General features: G+C 36.3%; 1 long non-coding RNA gene across 1 annotated transcript in view; it reads left to right on the top strand.

The window, feature by feature from the left end:
* Positions 1 to 7,297: 7,297 nt before the first annotated feature.
* LOC143234721 (uncharacterized) overlaps positions 7,298 to 17,873 on the top strand; it is an 81,762-nt gene continuing 71,186 nt past the window's right edge. The window contains exon 1 of the long non-coding RNA XR_013018776.1: positions 7,298 to 7,363. This is a non-coding gene — a long non-coding RNA (uncharacterized LOC143234721). The remainder of the gene's footprint in view (positions 7,364 to 17,873) is intronic.

Raw genomic sequence — 17,873 nt, 5'->3', positions numbered from 1 at the left:
AGAAGGTCGAAACGTTGTTCACTCCTCTAAGTAAAAACTTTCTCAACCGAAAAGATCCGTTTTACATATACAACAGTAATGTTTTGTTATATATCGTTTCTCTGTATTTTAAAATTTGTTATGTATAAACACGGATCTTTTTCTGTGCTGGAGTTGTTTGTTTTGGACTTCGTGAGCACCTTGTGAACATGTTTAAAATCACACAAAAAATATTCCAATAGTTTAAGGTATTGGTTCGTTACAAAAGTGACAATAAAATCCTCAGTGGTGGGTGATGGTTGACAGTTAAAATTGGACGACCGCATATCCTGATTCTTACTACCATAAACACATGTTCGCCCTGCGATAACGTCGTTGTATGCCACCCAGTTCTGTGACGTTTCGTTTCCGCTGCTTCACGTGCTTGTCGTCATGAACGAAACCCAAGTGTAACTGTAAATGATTTATTTTTGTAAGACTGTATAATAATAATAACAATGAATCTATATAATTATAGTAAACCGTTCTTCTCAATCGGTCATTTTCTATATAATAATAATAACAATGAACCTATATAATTATAGTAAACCGTTCTTCTCAATCGGTCATTTTTCATTTTAATAATAACAATGAACCTATATTATAGTAAACCGTCCTTCTCAATCGGTCATTTTCTATATATTAATAATAGTAATGAACCTATATAATTATAGTCCGTTCTTCTCGATCGGTCATTTTCTATATAATAATAATAACAATGAACCTATATAATTATAGTAAACCGTTCTTCTCTCGATCGGTCATTTTCTATATAATAATAATAACAATGAACCTATATAATTATAGTAAACCGTTCTTCTCGATCGGTCATTTTCTATATAATAATAATAACAATGAACCTATATAATTATAGTTAACCGTTCTTCTCTCAATCGGTCATTTTCTATATAATAATAATAACAATGAACCTATATAATTATAGTTAACCGTTCTTCTCAATCGGTCATTTTCTATATATAATAATAATAACAATGAACCTATATAATTATAGTTAACCGTTATTCTCAATCGGTCATTTTCTATATAAATACCCTAAACAACATTTCTCCACCTGTTGTATGAAAATTATTGTACATAGACACTATTTGTATACGTACTATAACATTGTTATCCACTTATTGTAGGTATATATCGAAACATTTCATTTATCTATTGTTCTTTCCTATTACATTGTTATATAAACTAGTATTCTGAAAGAAGACATTTTATAGCCTTACTAACACGATGTTTTATGAGTTTTGCTCAACTTGTATTACAAACGAGTTTACATCAATAATTCTGTTTGGATACCTGGTATCCACAAATACTGTTTTAATTATTTTGCGAAAACTGTAAGTACTGTGCTATTGGTAAGTATAGTGTGGCCATTTTGCTTCGGAGTTGTTATGTATGTTTTATGCTGCCACGGATGCTATACGAATGTTATATTTTCTGTTGTCGTCGGTACAATAACGTTATGTGATTAATTGTTCTTTATAGTGTGACGGATTTAATATTATATATCTATTTTAATATCGACGTTTGTTTAAGTCAAATTTCTACTTAGAAATCTACATACCTTATAGTGTTAAATCTGTATTGCGAAATTCCAGCCTATTCAGTAAAGCTTGTAAAAGATTCTCGAGTGTAACAATCAACAATATATGTGTAGGTAAATATTAGTGTATCGTCTATATTGTCGTGCAGGCTGAAACTTCTGGAAACTCTCCTTACGCCTATAAATGTAACTAACGTGACGCGCCAAAAGACAGTGTATATTGTTGGTTGCTGCAGTTGGTATAATATAAACCTCGGAAGCTTAAGTGTGATAAACTTATTAACCGGGAAAAATTAAGATATTTGGTCATAAATGTTTATAGAGCATTTCAGGCCACTTAAACTTCAGTGGATTCACATCAGACATTAATATTTTACAAAAGCATTACATACCTTCATCGGTGGAAAACTCGACGTGTGATCAGCGAAGAACACAGAGCTAGCTAGCTCGCTGTTAAGCGAATTGTACTCCATCAACCCGAAATTAACTCGCTCATCGTGAACCCTCGATAAGACATCAAGAAAGTTCCAGATCGGAAAGAAGTTTGTAAGTTTGTAAAACGTTTGTACATTGATCATTATTTGTAATAACCGTTATTCTAAATTGTATAACTGTTTGTACTTATATAATAAAATATATCTATGCTAAAAAGAAAACCGTACGTACAAATCTTGTTGGTGTCATGAACGAGTTATATATCTACCTTTATCCAACTTCTAAGTCTAAATTACAGTGTAACTCAGGTTTAGGCTATTTGAAATTGTAATACGTAACAACAGACAGTATAGTGTCTAATGTTTAGAGAATATATTTAATTTTGTTTATTATTAAAACAACAGCAATATAATAGACAATATGATCAGTATTTAAAAGAATTTCATCATTATGGTTTCGTAGAAGATAAATGTATTTCATTGCACAGAGGTACGCAATTGAGACAAGTTACCCGGTTTCTTATTTCACATATACACTGGAATATTGTTGCTAAATATTGTTTATGTACACTCTATGGTTGATTTGTTTGTGAATATTATAAAACATTTTACCTGCTTACTTGTTCTATATAGTATTGCATGTGCACGCGAACGCGCCTGCGCGCCAACTACTTAAAATCTCGTGCCCTTTTCTGAAGAATTTATACGTATCACGAAATCTACCACACAAACACACTACCTGTTTAAGAACGCGGGTACATCTCTGAATGATGTAAAACAGGAGTTCCCAACCGGTGGGTCGCGAAGCCTTGGCAGGGTAGTCGCGTAGCCTTATTAGAAGTAGCTTGGGATAACATTAATTTTATTTCATCAATTACATTTTCATGCTCTTATTTTTTTTTTTGTTTCGTTGCAAAGCAAAACGTGTGCTACGTTAGTTCAATGTCATTAGGTGATATTATGGGTGTATGTATGCGTGCCTGTGAGTGAATGTGCCTGTGTGAATGTGTATGTGTCTGCAACTGTATGTATGTATGTACTAGTGAGTAGCGAGTATGTGAGTGCATGCGCATGTACGTATGCTTGTGTGTCTGTTTAGCTGTGATTAAGTGTGTGTGTGCTCGCTGTCGACACGTGAGTCATATGTCCGTTGCTGATTGGTGGATGACGAATCGCGCGACTGGCCACGCCCCCTTCCCTCCCAATACTTACCCCATCATTATTCTACCTGCACCCCCCACAAGTAGTCAGTGTAAGATCTACAGTTGCCAAAGCGTTCATTATTCAACATTTTTATTTTATTTTAACAAGGAGATAAGTAAGCAGTAGAGGTGAGTTGTGTCCATGGCTAAACGGCGCAGATACTCAGAATGCTACCTCAACATTGGCTTTACCACTGTGCTCGCCAACGACGGCATCGAGAAACCACAGTGTGTTTTGTGCCATGCTGTCCTGAGTGCAGAGTCAATGAACCCATCAAAACTCAAGCGTCATCTCGAGACGAAACATCCAGAACACCCAAAGAAGGGTTTGGATTTCTTCAAACGGCATGAACGGTCTCTTAAAAGCCAAAGAATCGATAGAAGTGGGTCGTTTCAGCAGCAGAGTGCAGCCGTAGTGGAAGCTTCATATGAGATTGCATTCGAAATTGCTAAACAAAAAAAGCCTCACACGATTGAAGAAACACTTCTTAAACCCTGCATGATGAAAGCAGTAAATATTATTCTTGGAGAAGCCAGTGCAAAGAAGATGCAGCAAGTATCCCTGTCAAATAATACTATACAGAGGCGCATTTCTAAAATGTCTATGGATGTGAAGGAACAGGTTTTGACTGAAATCAAGGGTTCCTCTTTGTTCTCCTTTCAGCTCGACGAGTCAACAGATGTAAGTTCATGTTCTCAGTTGCTAGTCTTCGTGAGATACATTAATTCAGGTGGCATCAAAGACGAATTCTTATTCTGCAGTGCACTTGAAACCACAACAAAAGCTGATGATGTCATGGATAAAGTTTCAACTTTTTTTCAAGACGAAGATCTTCAATGGGAAAACGTGTGTGGGGTTTGTACGGATGGGGCACTGGCTATGCTGAGATCGAAATCAGGATTCCAGTCGAGAGTGAAGAAACCAGCATCTCAAGCAAAGGGCATCCACTGCATGATTCACCGATATGCTCTCACCAGTAAGACTCTCCCTGCCTCTCTGCAGGAAGTGCTTGAACCTGCAATCAAAATTGTAAATTATGTGAAGACTCAAGCACTCAACACTCGCCTATTCAAAGAACTATGCAAAGACATGAATGCTGACCACGAAGTCCTTCTCTTCTACACAGCAGTACATTGGTTGTCGAAAGGAAACGTTATTAATCGTGTCTTTGAAATGAAAGATGAAATAAAGCTATTCCTGGAGACTCAAGAAAGGAAAGATCTTGTAGCTCACTTCGAAGATGAAGCATGGGGGTTGCGTACCTAGCCGACATTTTTGACCAGCTGAACAAGCTCAATTTGAAGCTTCAAGGAAGGGAAACACATGTTCTCCTTTTTCAAGATAGTCTTCAGGCCTTTGTTTCCAAACTGCAGAACTGGCATCGGAAAACCAATCTTGGAAACATCGCTATGTTTGAAAAACTTTGTGGAGTGACGGATGAGTCTCAGATTCAACTGGATCAGTTCCTCAAGGATGAGATTACCGAACATCTTCAGTCTCTAGAAAAGGAAGTCGAGTGTTACTTCTCTGAGCTATCACAGGAACAGGAGGCCCTGGTAAGGAACCCATTTTGTACTGAACTTGATGTATCCAGCATCCCAGATGAAATCCAAGATGAATTTCTGGATCTAAGGAACGACGCTTCAGCTCGTGATCTCTTTAAGGTGAAATCCGTGACTCAGTTCTGGTGCGCTATGTATCAGTCATATTCCAAAGTCAGCATGATAGCTTTACGTGTCCTTGTTCCATTTGCTTCTACCTACTTGTGTGAGGCAGGATTTTCCACTCTTGTCAATATAAAACAAAGAATAGGAACAGATTGGTGGTTGGAGATGACATGAGACTGGCTCTAACAAACGCTCGGCCACGAATTTCAAAGCTTGTTGCTGAAATGCAACATCAGGCATCTCACTAGCTGGGTTGGATAGCTGTTCAAACCTATGTTAACATTATTTTAAGAAATATATGTTCTTTTTGTGAATTCAGGTTGGACCAATGTGATTTAATTTGCTGATAAATAATTACAGAATTTTTATATATTTTTTTAGATGTTTCTTTTCCTCTCCTTCACAGAAAATAAAAGAAAAATTAAGCTGCTGATAGTAAGCCCTAAGTAGGGGTCACATGGGTTTCAAACTTTAGGTAAGGGGTCGCGAGTGCCAAAAGTTGGGAACCCTGATGTGAAAGGTAACTCCAAACAAACACGCGCACACGTGAGCCCGCTTTACTCGTCTCGTTATATATGCGTAATTATCCTGGAATTACTAATAAATATCACACAGCATCTATAACATTGTTAACATTACAGATAATACAAGAATCACATGAAAATATAAACAACACAGGAGTTAACCACACTAATTCCTTACATGTTTCCAGAAATATTGCTCAAATAATAATGAACGATTTTATCAAGTGTTATTTATCTATCTTTTTTTTTTACACTGTGTTTTGTAACAGGCAAAAATAATATGATGGAATTTGTTGAACCTACCGGTAGTAAAAGGTGCAAAAAACAAAGTAGAAATGGTAATTAGAGGGCTACACGAGCAAGTAGCAGAAGACACGTGATTTTACAGTAATTCCTTAAACTTGAGAAAAAAACGACAAAACCACCAACAACTGAAGGCTAAAATAAAAATACAAGTTAGAAATCGAGATTTACAACATTTTCACGTGATATAGCTTGTGCAAGGCACGAGAACTGCGAGAAACGGTGATCCTGAGAGACAATGTCGAACTGTTCTTAGCAGTGAGGGGAGAACGCGTGTGTTTGTGGAGGGGAAGATATTAAGTTTTAATGAGCCACAGCGACAGACTTGTCGGCGACATTACGTCAATTTTGAAGAGCACGAGACCTTGACCCTACTGAACTTGGCTAAACGTGGAGCAAAGTTAAATGAAGACTATACTTGTAGGTGCTTAGCCGTTATCCAATTTCACAAAACTTGTGTTTAACCTTTGATCTCACACGAACGTAAAATCACAACTTATTCGTGTGGTAGACATTGACCTAATTACTTGAGTTTCTAATGCACGAAAATTTATGATATATATCCGAGAAGTAAAAGTGGAAACACCAGTCATCTAAACGATAAGCAAAATAATATTGTTATTTAAAAAATAGGTCAGCTTAGCCTACTTGTTTAAAAATATACGTTTTAATGGTTATTGAGATATCTTGTTTTAGTAAGAAACTGGTCATTTGACGAAGAAAAGCCATGACAAAGAACAATATAACGTTTTATTTTGACATAAGATTAATGGGTTTATTTATGCTGCATGTTCATATCCCTTCAAAACGCATTGGAACTCTTCACTTCATACGAATATCGTACACTAACAGTTCGTGTACTAAACAGTTCGTTTCTTCTAAACCGTGTCATGATTGTTCACGCGCCTGGATACCGTGTTATCATTGTTCAAATTCTTTATACACAGATTAATATTCGTGTACTGAGTGTCACGTTTAACAATCTCGATTCTTGTATTAAAACTCCTGCTGTGCGCATGCGCGTTTTATGTTTCATTAATCTGGCAATAATCACGAGATTGATGACGTGCTTTGAATACTGTACCTCTTTCACGTGCAGCCAGTAACGTGTTTTGAATTCTGTCATTCGTTCTTCCCAGTCTCCCTTTTTTTTCAGTAATAACTGTCAACCTGTTAGTGCACATCGACTTAATTCATCTTAAGCCTAACTGATAGTAACAACACATCAGTCAATTTATGTAACTGGTTATTACAGCAATTAGAGTATACTGTCATCCGCGTTATCAATGAGTTCACTTATATTCTAAACTTATATATTTTCTATGAGTCCAGTTCGGAAACCAGATAACCATCCAAGGATCACGAACACCAAACAGAAGACTTATCTGATTCGTGTGTTTTACTGTCTACGAACAGAGTTAAAATGCTAATTTTGACTTTGAGTAAAGACACAGTCAACAAGATATTCGTTCGTTTTAATAAGAAACGTCTTCATAATTTCAGAAGATTTATTTGTTGGGTGTTTCACAGCAAAGTTACATTGGCTTATCTGCTGTTGCTGTGTCCACAGCAAGGAATCGAACCCGGATTTTAGTGTTGTGAGTCCATAAACGTGTCGCTGTTTCACTGGGGGACAGGCTAACAACAATAACAGAGGTAAGTAACAATTATATATTTCATATGCTTTACAGTATAACAAACAATGACACTCTGTTGAAGTGTGGTCACGTGTCTATCATTAACAAATAATACGATGACCTTTAAACTCTAATATGAACCTTGATAAAATAACGTATGTGACCTTGACCTCTTCACAGCGACTTATTTGTACGTGTTTAATATTTATATGTCATCTCTTGACATCACCTATTAACTTCGCAACTTACAACTGTGGCATTGACATATCCTCGATATTTTTGTTTCAATTCATAACCTGATAACTTTAACAACTTTGGTCTGTTTGCACACACATACACACAAAAATCTAGTTAAATACTCATGAACTTGTTGACAGTGCGGAAGGTTAGTGTGATAATAGCACTTAGAAACGTAATTTCTTGAACGCGGAAGAATATCACGGCACTGATACATTTAGAGATCTGAGTTTTTGACGTACAGTCTAGCGTTGAGTACGAACGCTTATAATTCTAGCTTTGCGTTCAAGAACAAACATAAAGAACATCTTTTCCAAGAACCGTGTACATTTAATCTGTATGATAAGCCAAAAAATTCCAGTGAAACCTGACGCAACTTCGAACAAACGTTAGGACAAGTTTGTATTAATAATTACTATGTGTATAATTCGCTTTAAGTCACAGGTAAAAGAAACCTAAGTGTTTCACAATGTGAGTTGTCATGTCAACCAGATGGAGTTCTTCAGACACAGTCGTGGAGGGCAAGTCTTAGTATTCATATTTGCATATAATTTAAAATTATTTGTATAACATTTAAACTTATTTATTACCTGGTGAAAAATAAAAATACAAACCATAGAGAGAGGCATGAGTGCATGTTACTGCTCATATAAATTGAAGAACTTAGCAAGATAACTTAAATCGGAATATTTATGTTTTGAAAGCCTAAATATATTAAAAAACGAGAGAGAAAAAAGAATTACAATAGTAGAAAATCAAGCTCTGAAACTTTGATGTTTTAGTCATAAAATACAACAGCATAAAAACGTGGTTTTGAAATCTTCAAATAAGTAATCAAGACATTGTAAGGTGCTTGCTATTTTCTCAGCACAAAACTACATAATGAACTGTTTGCTGTTTGTCCATTATGGGGAATCGAACACCCGGATTTTAGCAATGCAACTTCATAAACTTACCACTGATTTACGGCCCGGCATGGCCAGGTGTGTTAAGGCGTTCGACTCGTAATCCGAGGGTCGCGGGTTCGAATTCCCGTCGCATCAAACATGCTCGCCCTTTCAGCCGTGGGGGCGTTATAATGTGTCGGTCAATCCCACTATTCGTTGGTGAAAGAGTAGCCCAACAGTTGGCGGTGGGTGGTGTTGACTAGCTGCCTTCCCTCTCGTCTCACACTGCTAAATTAGAGACGGCTAGCGCCGATAGCCCACGTGTTGCTTTGTGCGAAATTAAAAAAAAAACACTGATTCACCAAGGGACACATGCCAAATAGAAATTACTTGCATGTTTTGAGAAAAGTCGTTTATTTCGTAGCTAAAAATCTAAAATGTAAAAAAAAAAAAAAATTAAAAGAATGAATATGTGTAAAACTTGACAAACAACGTTGATGGTAAAATAACCGATTTAATTATAGAACTTAGAGAACGTATTATTATTTAAATAATGTAATTAATATTAACTAGTTTAGGTGTTTAGCCAAAAGGGAGTTTATTCATGTTTTACACTTTGTTTTAATTTTATTTCGTGTTATAAACAGTATTACACATGTATTAAGTGTTATGTAACCCATTCTTAAGTATTGCATATACATTTAGAAATGTTATTAGAAAACGAGTACTTCTGTTAAAGTTAGTGTTTTCTTGTGATTTTTTTTCAAACAAACATCTTTCACATCTGGACCACAAGAGGAGAAACTTTCGTTTGTTACGTTAAGGCTGAGTGACTGTAAATTATTTCACACAATAAAACCATTACATATCTGAGTTACAGGGTAGGTGACCGATGTGAAGAGCTCTCTTTATAACGTATCGATAAGTGATAGCAGGGTAAATAGGCAATAAAACAAAGTGCCAGGCCTAGCGAACACCACTAATATGGTTTTAAAGACGACGTGAGTATCTGCAGTATTTCTAGTCTAGGGCTATTCTGTTAGAAATACTGTAAGTACTCTTGTAACCTTTTCTCAAAGATGCCCGTAGGTCACAAGCTCGTGCTAGGTTAACTTGGTGACATCACACTACGGACACTCACAGCCTTGTTTACATGTCGTAGTTAAACGTACCATGTGATATGTAATTGGAACACTAAATCAATTAGTGTGGAACTAGGCTGGAACTGCGCATGTGCATGACGTCATCCTTGTGAAACCCGTATTTTGAATGTCCTCTTTGACCGTATTGTCCAAACATAAAAGAGATGTATACTTTATTTAAATAACATAAAAACCTACACTTCTGATTTAAAAACAAAAACATTTTTACCAGTTCCACATAAAAAAGTGCGTTAAAATATCCTTTTTGCAAATATTGATATACGTATACATGTGTTACTCGTTAACCCTAAAATCACTTTGTGTCTTCAGCCTACTTACTGAATAATGCATTGTTTAAATCTGTAAGAGCATTCAAGACAAGTGTTAAAATCTGATCAAAATAGTTAGGGAGACACCGCACGTTTTCTCCGTAAATATATATAGTGATCTAAACAGTGGCAAAATTCTGGATATTTTGTTCATATTTCTTTTATGTGACTCCAAGTTATTACTAATAAGGTAAAAAATACAAGGTCCTACGAGCAACTGACGCAAACAAATTATTTTATATAAACATCTTTCTATAATTCTGTGGTTAACCCTCACTTTTCAGAAATCTGCATATTCAGAAATTAGACACTAGAATGAAGCACCGAAGTGAAAACTCGTGAAAACACACAGAAAAATATGAACGCTTAGTAATATCATAATACATCTCTTGTCTATAAAATACTTAATAAATGTAAAATAATAGAGAGATTCGGTTTTATTTTTGAACTTCTAATATATGTTCTACGATCCTTTTATTGTAAATTTTCTTATTTTACTGGGTCATTATTATAATAATCCTTTCTAAAATAGATCTTTCGTTGATTTAATTTAGCTTAGTCTGTTTTTGAATATCGCGCAAAGCTACTAGAGGGCTATTTGCGCTAGCCGTCCCTAATTTAGCATTGTAAGACTAGAGGGAAGGCAGCTAGTCATCACTACCTACCGTCAACTCTTGGGCTACTCTTTACCAACGAATAGTGGGATTGACCGTAATTTATAACGCCCCACGGCTGAAAGGGCGATTTTGCTTAGTACTGAAGCGTTAAGATTAAGTGCTTAGTAGCATCAAAACAAACAAGCATACAAAGAATAAACCCGACATTAACAAAATAATTAAACAAGCAGATATATATAACAGACTATTTGTAGTTATATTTCATACACTGTCTTCTCTTTTCTAATATTGTAAAATCGATACTTCACAAGATGCCAGAAGGTGACGATTTGTTCTTAATTTGGTTCACAGATTATGTCTGCGGAATGTGATGGAAAATGAGTCGTACAAGACCAGTCCAATGTATGAAAAAGGCCTAGGACCTATTAGTTCTGTTACACAAGAAAAGTGTTAATAGCAAACCCACATCGGGCTATCTGCCGTGCCCATCAAGGATAATCGATCCCCTGATTTTAGTGTTGTAAATCCGAAGACTTACCACTGTCCCAGCGGGAGACAAAGACAGAAACACCACAATGTTTTTTTTATGACATTATAAATTGATATTTAAGTGTTGTAATCGAGCTGTTATCTCTCAAAACTCAAAATTCCCTTTTATCTGCCAACAGGAATCAAGTGTTTTTTGTTTTTTTAGGACCATTTTTGTCTTCTAATTACCACTAAGGTTGTACTTTTGTACTTGCATCCGGTTTGTTTCAAAGTTACATCAAACTAGTATATATAATTAACCCCTGGTGAGGGGTCGGCATAGCCAGGTCTTTAAGGCAGTCGACTCATAATCCAAGGGTTGCGGGTTCGAATCCCCATCACACCAAACATCCTTGCCCTTTCAACCGTTGAGACGCTATAATGTTACGGTCAATCTCCCTATTCGTTGGTAAAGGAGTAGCCCAAGAGTTGGCGGTGGGTGGTGATGACTAGCTACTTTCCTTCTACTCTTACACTGCTAAATTAGGGACGGCAAGCGCAGATAGCCTTCGAGTAGCTTCGTGCGAAATCCAAACCAAACCCTTTCGTTTGCTTTCGTGGATAAATTTTGACGACACATACTTTTGAACAGCCAGCCAAAAAACTGTATGTCATAGTGAATCTTGCTAAAAGTAACCTACTATCACACCCCTTTGAAAGTCGGAGGAACTGTTGCTTTTTTTGTATTTTAGACAATTATTTTATTATTTTATCTTTGCATATATGGAACTTCAGTAATAACTTGAACATATCAAATAATTACACCATATTACACATGTAAATATGTGGATTTTGTGCTTGTTTGCAAATCTGTGTGTGTTTTAATAATTGATTTCTGACAAACGTCTCCTCTAAAGTATATCGTTTACTTAAGAATAACATAATTGTGGTTATCGTATTAAAGTAAGGAAGAGGTGTGCCTCATATAACGCGTTAATATATCGATTACACTTCTACATAATGTGCTAGTGTATGAATACCACACCCTAATAGTATCATAGCGTATAAAACACGTTATTTAAACAATTTACTGATTTACAAACGTAGGCGTCCGTAGGGAAGGGGTGGGCAGGAGAGGCACTTGTTTCCCTGGAAAATTAGAAACAATTATCTTGATTCATTCAGTATATGTGTACGGGGTATTTTTTTAAATCACTTCACAATTTCACATTACTTTGCTTCCCTTCCTTCATTGGAAAAATTTCTGCGCGTGCCCATGCATCAAGACCACATCGGAACGAGTGTGACCATCGGTTAACGAGTCGGATTCTGGATATAATATTTGTGGCCGGTTACCGCATTTAAAAACAATACGCTCCGAATTTTGAGATTTGAGGGTGCACTATAGGGGTTGTTTGTTTTGGAATTTCGCGCAAAGCTACTAGGCCTGGCATGGCCAAGCGCGTAAGGCGCGCGACTCGTAATCCGAGGGTCGCGGGTTCGCGCCCGCGTCGCGCTAAACATGCTCGCCCTCCCAGCCGTGGGGGCGTTATTAAGTGACGGTCAATCCCACTATTCGATGGTACAAGAGTAGCCCAAGAGTTGGTGGTGGGTGGTGATGACTAGCTGCCTTCCTCTAGTCTTACACTGCTAAATTAGGGACGGCTAGCACAGATAGCCCTCGAGTAGCTTTGTGCGAAATTCCAAAACAACATCAACAACAGCAAAGCTACTCGAGGGCTATATGCGCTGGCCATCCTTGATTTAGCAGTGTAAGACTAGAGGGAAGGCAGCTAATCATCATGACCCACCGCCAACTCTTTTACCAACTAATAGTGGGATTGACCGTCACATTATACGTCCCCATTGCTGAGAGGGCGAGCATGTTTGATGCGACGGGGATTCGAACCCGCGACCGTCAGATTACGAGTCGAACGCCTTAACCCACTATTCAATCATACAAGAGTAGCCAAAAGAGTCGGCGGAAGGCACTGTTGACTAGTTGTTTCAATTTAAGTCTGTCAAACTAAAATTATGAATACAGATATCTCTCCGATTAGCGAATTTCTGGAATCAAGCAAACAAACTATATATCTGTAAAACCTAGTAACTCGTTACGGATATAAGATTAGATTTACCTAGCATTTCGTTTGAATCAAAACGTTTTAATTTCATAATAATGAATGGAATTATTAATAACGTGTGCGATTTCCCGATTTGTTATTTAGTCATACAGTGTAAATTTTACTCTTTAAATGTTTTTAATAAAAAGAGAAATTCTAATTTTATTTTAAATATTTTTTCAGTTCTTCATATTAAATAAGTTGGTAATCATTGGAGTCATAAATAATAAATTATACGTATGATTGAGTATCTATGTTTACGTAGAAACAAGTCTTTCCTGGAGTCGACGGTGAGTTTACTTACTTACAACGCTATAATCCATAGTTCAATCCCTGTGGTGGACAGAACTCAGCCAACTGTGTAGTCTTGCGCTAGACAAACGGCGTAGAAAAAAACTTACTTTCTTTCAGGTGAGAATTAATGGTGCTGCCATCTATGTAATTTAACTTGTACCTTAGGCTGCAAATGTGGCTTTCACGTTTCCGCATGTTTAATACACAATACTGAATAGAATAAATTAAAGGTAATAATTCAAACTTAACGAAACATGAAAAGTAAACCAAATTAACTATAGACAACATTAATGTCGAGCATTAAACGCGTAACAGAAAATTTAAAAATCAAACCAACGTGAAATAAGATTACGTTGTTTGTTTTAAATTTCGTGCAAAACTACACAAGCGCTGTCCGTCCCAAATTTAGCAGGGAAAAACAAGAGGGAAGTCATCACCACCCATCGCCAACTCTTGGACTGTTCTTTTACCAATAAATAGTGGGATTGACCATAACATTATAGCGCCTCCATAGCTGAAAGGGCGGGCATGTTTGGTGTGACGGCGATTCGAACCCGGGACCCTCACATTATGAGTCGAACGCCTAAACCCACCTGGCCATGTAGGGCTGTTCACGTAACAGAAGCATGCTGTTCACCCATCTGTCCACCTATCAGCCTCTCAGACTTGAGAAAGAAAAATGTAAACATAGATCTTACCATTACCAGTGAAAGGTTTGAAACAAGAGAAATGTTTTTTTTATCACATTTTTAAATTAATTTCCCGCTATAACTGTAACTTCTTCCATTCTACTGTGTCACGATCTCAGAACGTGGTCCTTCCAAGTAACTTCTTCCATTCTACTATGTCATGATCTCAGAAAGTGGTCCTTCCAAGTAACTTCTTCCATTCTACTGTCATGATCTCAGAATGTGGTCCTTCCATGTAATTTATTACATTCTACTGTCATGATCTCAGAATGTGGTCCTTCCATGTAACTTCTTCCATTGTACTATGTCATGATCTCAGAAAGTGGTCCTTCCATGTAACTTATTACATTCTACTGTCATGATCTCAGAATGTGGTCCTTCCATGTAACTTCTTCCATTCTACTATGTCATGATCTCAGAAAGTGGTCCTTCCATGTAACTTCTTCCATTCTACTGTCATGATCTCAGAATGTGGTCCTTCCATGTAACTTATTACATTCTACTGTCATGATCTCAGAAAGTGGTCCTTCCATGTAACTTATTACATTCTACTGTCATGATCTCAGAATGTGGTTCTTCCATTCTACTATGTCATGATCTCAGAAAGTGGTCCTTCCATGTAACTTCTTCCATTCTACTATGTCATGATCTCAGAAAGTGGTCCTTCCATGTAACTTCTTCTATTCTACTGTCATGATCTCAGAATGTGGTCCTTCCATGTAACTTATTACATTCTACTGTCATGATCTCAGAAAGTGGTTCTTCCATGTAACTTATTACATTCTACTGTCATGATCTAAGAATGTGGTCCTTCCATGTAACTTCTTCCATTCTACTGTCATGATCTCAGAAAGTGGTCCTTCCATGTAACTTATTACATTCTACTGTCATGATCTCAGAAAGTGGTCCTTTCATGTAACTTATTACATTCTACTGTCATGATCTCAGAATGTGGTCCTTCCATGTAACTTATTACATTCTACTGTCATGATCTCAGAATGTGGTCCTTCCATGTAACTTCTTCCATTCTACTATGTCATGATCTCAGAAAGTGGTCCTTCCATGTAACTTCTTCCATTCTACTATGTCATGATCTCAGAAAGTGGTCCTTCCATGTAACTTCTTCCATTCTACTGTCATGATATCAGAATGTGGTCCTTCCATGTAACTTCTTCCATTCTACTGTCATGATCTCAGAAAGTGGTCCTTCCATGTAACTTCTTCCATTCTACTGTCATGATCTCAGAATGTGGTCCTTCCATGTAACTTATTACATTCTACTGTCATGATATCAGAATGTGGTCCTTCCATGTAACTTCTTCCATTCTACTATGTCATGATCTCAGAAAGTGGTCCTTCCATGTAACTTCTTCTATTCTACTGTCATGATCTCAGAAAGTGGTCCTTCCATGTAACTTCTTCTATTCTACTGTCATGATCTCAGAATGTGGTCCTTCCATGTAACTTATTACATTCTACTGTCATGATCTAAGAATGTGGTCCTTCCATGTAACTTATTACATTCTACTGTCATGATCTCAGAAAGTGGTCCTTCCATGTAACTTATTACATTCTACTGTCATGATCTCAGAAAGTGGTCCTTCCATGTAACTTCTTCCATTCTACTGTCATGATCTCAGAATGTGGTCCTTCCATGTAACTTATTACATTCTACTGTCATGATCTCAGAATGTGGTCCTTCCATGTAACTTCTTCCATTCTACTATGTCATGATCTCAGAAAGTGGTCCTTCCATGTAACTTCTTCCATTCTACTGTCATGATCTCAGAATGTGGTCCTTCCATGTAACTTATTACATTCTACTGTCATGATCTCAGAATGTGGTCCTTCCATGTAACTTCTTCCATTCTACTGTCATGATCTCAGAACGTGGTCCTTCCATGTAACTTATTACATTCTACTGTCATGATCTCAGAACGTGGTCCTTCCATGTAACTTATTACATTCTACTGTCATGATCTCAGAAAGTGGTCCTTTCATGTAACTTATTACATTCTACTGTCATGATCTCAGAATGTGGTCCTTCCATGTAACTTCTTCCATTCTACTGTGTCATTATCTCAGAAAGTGGTCCTTCCATGTAACTTATTCCATTCTACTGTGTCATGATCTCAGAACGTGGCCCTTCCATGTAACTTCTTCCATTCTACTGTGTCACCCACACTTGATTAGTTGTTGTGACTGGGGAGAAATGATTTTGTGTTCTCATAGGACAAAAGAAAAAAAAAATCCTTCTTTCAAATCAGACAAAGGGTTCAAATACAGTATCCCATAATCGAAATTCTGTAAGTAACTTACTAATTTACATAAACTATAGGAAGGAGACCCCCCAATTTATACAAGTATGTTTATCATCTTTTGAAATATTTATCGTGTAATAAATGGTAAGGATTGTTGGCTTTGCATATGGTTCAATCATATTAATGTATTACACAATACATGGTTCTAGCTTGAGGTGAAGCATATGACTGAATTTTAGTGTAACAGTACAGTATACATGATTAGACCTATTGGAGGCAGATGTTTGAATATTGTTAATGTATTATTACACTATCCATGATTCTAACTTAAGTTAGATGTTTGAATATTGTTAATGTGGTCTTATGCTATCCATGATTCTAACTTAAGACAGATGTTTGAATCTTGTTAATGTGGTCTGATGCTATCCATGATTCTAACTTAAGACAGATGTTTGAATCTTGTTAATGTGGTATTACGCTATCCATGATTCTAACTTAAGACAGATGTTTGAATCTTGTTAATGTGGTCTGATGCTATCCATGATTCTAACTTAAGACAGATGTTTGAATCTTGTTAATGTGGTCTTATGCTATCCATGATTCTAACCTAAGACAGATGTTTGAATCTTGTTAATGTGGTCTTATGCTATCCATGATTCTAACTTAAGACAGATGTTTGAATCTTGATAATGTGGTATTACACTATCCATGATTCTAACTTAAGTTAGATGTTTGAATCTTGTTAATGTGGTATTACACTATCCATGATTCTAACTTAAGTTAGATGTTTGAATCTTGTTAATGTGGTATTACACTATCCATGATTATAACTTAAGACAGATGTTTGAATCTTGTTAATGTGGTATTACACTATCCATGATTCTAACTTAAGTTAGATGTTTGAATCTTGATAATGTGGTATTACACTATCCATGATTCTAACTTAAGTTAGATGTTTGAATCTTGTTAATGTGGTATTTCACTATCCATGATTCTAACTTAAGTTAGATGTTTGAATCTTGTTAATGTGGTCTGATGCTATCCATGATTCTAACTTAAGACAGATGTTTGAATCTTGTTAATGTGGTCTTATGCTATCCATGATTCTAACTTAAGACAGATGTTTGAATCTTGTTAATGTGGTCTTATGCTATCCATGATTCTAACTTAAGATAGATGTTTGAATCTTGTTAATGTGGTCTTATGCTATCCATGATTCTAACCTAAGTTAGATGTTTGAATCTTGATAATGTGGTATTACACTATTCATGATTCTAACTTAAGACAGATGTTTGAATCTTGATAATGTGGTATTACACTATCCATGATTCTAACTTAAGTTAGATGTTTGAATCTTGTTAATGTGGTATTACACTATCCATGATTCTAACTTAAGTTAGATGTTTGAATCTTGTTAATGTGGTATTACACTATCCATGATTATAACTTAAGACAGATGTTTGAATCTTGTTAATGTGGTAT

This window comes from Tachypleus tridentatus, chromosome 12 (assembly GCF_004210375.1).
Source record: "Tachypleus tridentatus isolate NWPU-2018 chromosome 12, ASM421037v1, whole genome shotgun sequence".
NCBI lineage: Eukaryota > Metazoa > Arthropoda > Merostomata > Xiphosura > Limulidae > Tachypleus > Tachypleus tridentatus.
This window is presented reverse-complemented; position numbering and strand designations above follow the sequence as displayed.